Source organism: Epinephelus moara, unplaced genomic scaffold (genome assembly GCF_006386435.1).
Source record: "Epinephelus moara isolate mb unplaced genomic scaffold, YSFRI_EMoa_1.0 scaffold1023, whole genome shotgun sequence".
Taxonomy (NCBI): Eukaryota; Metazoa; Chordata; class Actinopteri; order Perciformes; family Serranidae; genus Epinephelus; species Epinephelus moara.
The window spans coordinates 3718-9000 of record NW_026078470.1 but is presented as its reverse complement, the minus strand read 5'-3'; the positions used below and the strand labels follow the sequence as shown (position 1 = coordinate 9000).

The following is a 5283-nucleotide window of genomic DNA, read 5'->3' as shown; positions in this document are numbered from 1 at the left end:
TAACATTTCGGCTGGCACAACAAATCTGACAGAAATGCTGTGTATTGTGAACCCAGCATAAGAGCGAGGTCAGCTTTTGAAAGCCAATGCTCCAGGCTCTCGTTCGGTGCAACTCTCCTTCAAACTTTAGATCAGGGGGTAGGTGAACCAAAAGAGTCACCCATTAGCCGGTTAGCTAGTAGCAGGTGAATGACTAGGTAAAAACAATTGTCTACCACCTCTGGAGTTCACAAATAACACATCTTTATTTCTTTAATCTGAAAAAACAAAACTGAGGCATTAAAAGGAAATGTGTCAAACTCTTACTTTGACAGTCACAGAGATTAGCTAAGCTAACCTTTCGCATTGTCGGAACCCATCAGCTTTGGGTCTGACGATGGCGGCTAGGGCCAATATTTCGGGCTGATCTGTAACTTCCTCGTTTGTGCACCGCTGGTTTTGTCTAATCTCTATAAACAGATATTTGCATATACATTCTGATAAATTTAAGAAAAGCTAATATAAAGCTAAGTCATCGTCAGACGATAGCCAATGGGTTCAGAGGTTGCATTTCGGCCAGTGCACTATCATGTCCCATCACCTGTAGAGAATAACGGTTGGCTAGCTGATCATCTCCTCATCTAACTCATGGCAAGAAAGTGAATAATCGTGTTTCCCAAGATGGCAAACTATTTATTTTTCTCTGTCACTATCTTGTTGTCTTTTCATAATGTCTCTTTATCTGTCCTCTAACAGGGTCCTCTTGGCCTGGATGGGAAACCTGTGAGTATACCCAGAATCGAATGTGTAAAACATGCTACACATGACTGACAGTAGTTTAGTTTTACCTCTGTTTCTTTCTCCTTCCAGGGTTTTCCAGGTCCCAAGGGAAGCCAGGTACACCATGACACACTTGTCTTGTTTTAGTTTTCTAATAACACATATCAATTACATATTACTGAAGCAATTCATTCTCAAAGATTTTCTGCGAATCCAGGTGGGGATTTGTTCTGTAAGACAGGTGATGCTCTGCTAAACGTCATCAATCATCTTTACTGTTCCTAGGGGAATGTTGCAACTGAGTGAAAAAGCCCATGGTAGCCGTCTTGTTTCTTGTTCCCCCTCTTAAGTCATCCCAGGGCTCACAGCCACGGGGGACTCGTGGCTCAACTGAACCGAGCGCTGAAATCCCCTTTTGCACTTCACCTCTGCGTCCCATCCATCACCCTTTCTCTGAAACCCAGCTGTACCCCCAGACACACCCAGGTGTAGCGTGGAAACGGGCGAAGCGGAGCGAATGGGTTACACACCACTGGGAAAAGTGAGAGAGAGAATAGAGTTTATAACCTCCACAGAGGCTCTTTAGAAAGTCATTATAGTATCCTCTCGACTCCCCCTGTCTGGTCACTTTACCCACAAGTAGGACAAGTCTTCTGCTGAAATTTAAACCCCTCACAGCATAATGAGAGCTGTTTGAATAGCTCCTCTCCAAACACCATTAAGCTGTTGTTTCCTGCAAAAGGAGACCTCAAGCTGGGTCTGTCCTTTAAGAGGACTCTCCCCATCGCAGAGGGTCTGTCGTAAAACCCCAGCAGGTGTGACACAGACCTCGTGACCAGAGTCATCTAAGTACTCAAGGGATGGTGGGAGGAGATGAAAACGAAAATAAGGGATAAAAGCAGTTTGATTTGTTGATGGATGACGGCCAGGGGAGAAACAAGACAGAGGATTAGCGAACGGGAATAAATCAAGTTTAAAGCCACACTGACGAGAGAAAGTTGAGTTCAAGGACCATAAACTAAAAAAAGCAGATAAGGAGTGAACAAAAACAATTGTTTTGACAAAGGAATTGGAGCTTTCAGATATGTTTTGTGACCTTCATCAGTGAATGGGGTTCACTCAGCTTAACGGATACTGTTAAGTTGAGAAGCTCTGCAGAACTTCCAGTAAATAGACGTTTTGGCCTTCTAAAATTACTTAAAATTGAGGCATCTGTGGCTTAGTGGAGAGAGCAGGCGCCCCATGTACAAGGCTGTTGCCATTTCAATTTCGCCGGCAAGCATCTTTACATATCGTGACTGGCAATTCGCCATTAAGGTAGAAAAATGATCTAAATAAAATCAGTTGTATGATGTCCATACTGAGTAAAATATCGGCCGGTGAGTGTAGATTCACAATGCATCACTAGGAACCTCAACAAGAATTTAAAGTACAGATAGCCTGATTTGAACATGTATGAGTTTGTACCTGACTCTCCAGCCAGGGGAACCAGGGGATAAAAGAGGCCGAACTGAAATTGCAAACCCCCGGTGATAATGAAACACCTACAGTAGCAGTAGTGGCTGTGTTTTCACTTCCTCCTCCTCCGTCTCCTCTCTCCCTGAACAGAAGGAGAGAGCAGAGCAGGAGATAAGCTGCTGCCTGTCATCATGTGGCCACTCACATTAACAAACTGCACCAACCCCCCTTCCCTCTCCAGCTCTGTACTCCTAAATACTCCAATCCAGACAAAATGTCTGCCAGACAGAGAAGACATGAGGAAAGGGGGAACAAATCAGAGAGGGAGGCTTCACGGCAGATCGCATGGCAGATTTAGAGATTGAATGAAGGCAGAGTAAGGGAACGAGTGTGTGAAACACAGTATGGGATGAGTCAACAAGATTAGACAGTTTACAGATCAGTGGCATGAAAAGGGTGATTGAGCTTTAAGAGGTATAAGCTCTGCTCACTGGAGTCACTTTTAGAGAGATGGTTGCTGAGATCAGAGACAGTTGGTGGCAGCTTTCCATGTCATCCTCTCTGTCGGTCTGCGGTCTGTGGTGTCACCACACTTAAAGTCCTTGTGACACTTAGACAGACACACGAAGAGAAGGACGAGGGCACAGCACAGCCCAACTGGCAGGGATCAGGTCATCTGTGGGCCTGACGTTCATGAGACGATGTCAAACTGCCCGACACACAGTGTCATTGTGTGTCAGCGTCTCACAAACTACACACGAGTGCCTAGGCCTTTTGTTAGACCCTGTGTTTTTAGTTAGCGTTTCTAGCATTCCACGTCTAAAACATCTTCCCCATCTGAGAGAAAGGCTGAACAAAGAAACATGTTGCCCTCTCAGTTTTATCTCTCAGCAAAACAGTTTTTATCTCACAAATCTTAAAAGGGATTCCAGCTGAAAGCTCGTGTCACGTGGTCCTATTGTGAAATATGCTCAGACTGAAGTGACTTGTTGTGATTGAGCGCTCTCGATGGCACGGCTGCATTAAGTGGTATTACTGCCTTGCCGTACCATTTGATTGAATGCTCCCTGCTAGCAGCCAGGAGAAGATGTACTGCACTATGATGTATGCTGCTCATATGATAACTGATTTATCTTATCCAACTGTCTCCGTTTATCCCTCCTACAGGGACCAGCCGGACCCAAGGGAGAAAAGGTATGCTTCAATATGGATTTCAACAGCCCTGCCAGACAAGTCAATGCACAGTGTGGATGGATTTCTCACATTAATTTACAGGCGGACAGCTTCCGAAAGACTCAAACACTGGCACACACACTTGCACACAACCCTCACAGGTGTTCTCTTGCATCGCCCTCCCACGTTCACGGTTTCACTACGTACCCATCAAACGAGCCATAGATTACATGTAGTTATGTAGGAGCTCGTATGTCTCCGCACATTCTCACGTCAAGGCACTAAACAGGTTTACAGGCCTTCCGCGGGGCTCGATGATAGCCAGATGTTTTCCCGCTCTGTGAACCTCTGCCCAGCCGGTGATGTGAGCTTTGCAAGAGCTGGCAGAGAAGGGCTGGTGCACGTGGTCATTTGTGCGTACGCGCTGACGGATAGCTTTGTGTGTGTACGCTTTTGCACTCAAGCGAAAATTGTCCAGATAAGCGCAACCACAGGAACAACTGCAGTAAACAGCATCTGTCAGGGCAGCATTCAGGCTGATGGGCGGAGGATTGCAAATGACGGATGATGCTAGGGTTTGGAAAATTGGCTGCCTTCATGTAATCATGCCAGTAGCTCTGTGATGAGAACATGGACTCCAAATTCTCATCAGAGAACCAACAATCCCCAGCACGTGTGCACCCACTTCTACTTCCATCTCGTCCCGTCAGATCATTCCAATTGTGGCCTATCAAATGATTTATGCAGTAAATGTCGACTTCCTGAGATGGTTTGGGAACAGATGACCTTTGAGTCGCTTCCTTCCCGTACACAAGTTTAAGTGTTTAAGCCTGTACGTCACAGCTGCTCTACAGTAGCAGTGTTCTGTTGCATGCCTCGTCCTGTGTGCATATACAGTGGTAATAACTGCTGACAATTGTTATTTTCCTGTTTTTCTCCCAGGGTGACCAAGGAGACATTGGGCCAAGGGTAAGTCATGTTTGCTGTTTTTGCCCGAGAAGGTGAAACTGTTTTATGTGCCTTTTAGACGCTGTTTTTCAGGTACAGCTGACCTGGCTGAAAAGACCTTTCCTTTGACTGTGTTTTGTTTCTCAGCAGATTTTTTTCTTCTTTCTCTTTTTATTGTCTTCCTCTGTCTCTGTCAGTCTCCTTTTTAAATTTTTACTCCCTTTTTGAGGTCAAGAGACTCTGCGTTTTCCAGTCAGTCATTATAAGAAGTGATAGTGCACCCCAAAGTAAAAATACATATTTGTCCTCTTACCTGTAGTGCTATTTATCAGTCTAGATTGTTTATGTGTGAGTTGCTGAGTGTTGGAGATATCGGCTGTAGAGATGTCCGCCTTCTCTTGAATACTGTATAATGGAACTAGATGGCACTCAGCTTGTGGTGCTCAAATTGCCAAAAGTACATTTGAAAAACTCACCAGCAGTGTCCCTTTCCAGAAATCATGACCCAGTTACTCAAGATAATTCACAGATCTTGTGAGCAGCTTCATGTCAGAACTATTTTTTCTCTACTGAACTACATCTGCCAACCATATCACAGTACAAGAGGAAGCGTGCCTACATGAAACTGCTCACGACAAGGTCTGTGGATTATCTTAAATAATTGGGTCATGATTTCTAGAAAGAGACATTGCTGTTGAGTTTTTCAAATTTATTTTTTGACGCTTTGAGCACCACAAGCCGAGTGCCATCTAGTTTAGTTATACTAGTCCATACCCATTGGTAGCTTTGTCACCTTCTACCTATGCCAATCCTCAATGCCTATGTGCAGTTTCACATAGATTGACCACGTCAGTGAGTAGAAAAACGTGGGACAGACAGAATGACTGACTGACAGAATGACACACTGACAGTTTCCGTGATTATGTACAGCATACCATACCATGA

General features: G+C 44.7%; 1 long non-coding RNA gene across 1 annotated transcript; it reads left to right on the top strand.

The window, feature by feature from the left end:
- The first annotated feature begins 640 nt into the window (after positions 1-640).
- LOC126386921 (uncharacterized) lies at positions 641-4360 on the top strand. The gene is made up of 4 exons (XR_007569564.1): positions 641-762; positions 850-876; positions 3385-3411; positions 4333-4360. It is a non-coding gene; the product is annotated as an uncharacterized LOC126386921 (long non-coding RNA).
- Positions 4361-5283: the final 923 nt, after the last annotated feature.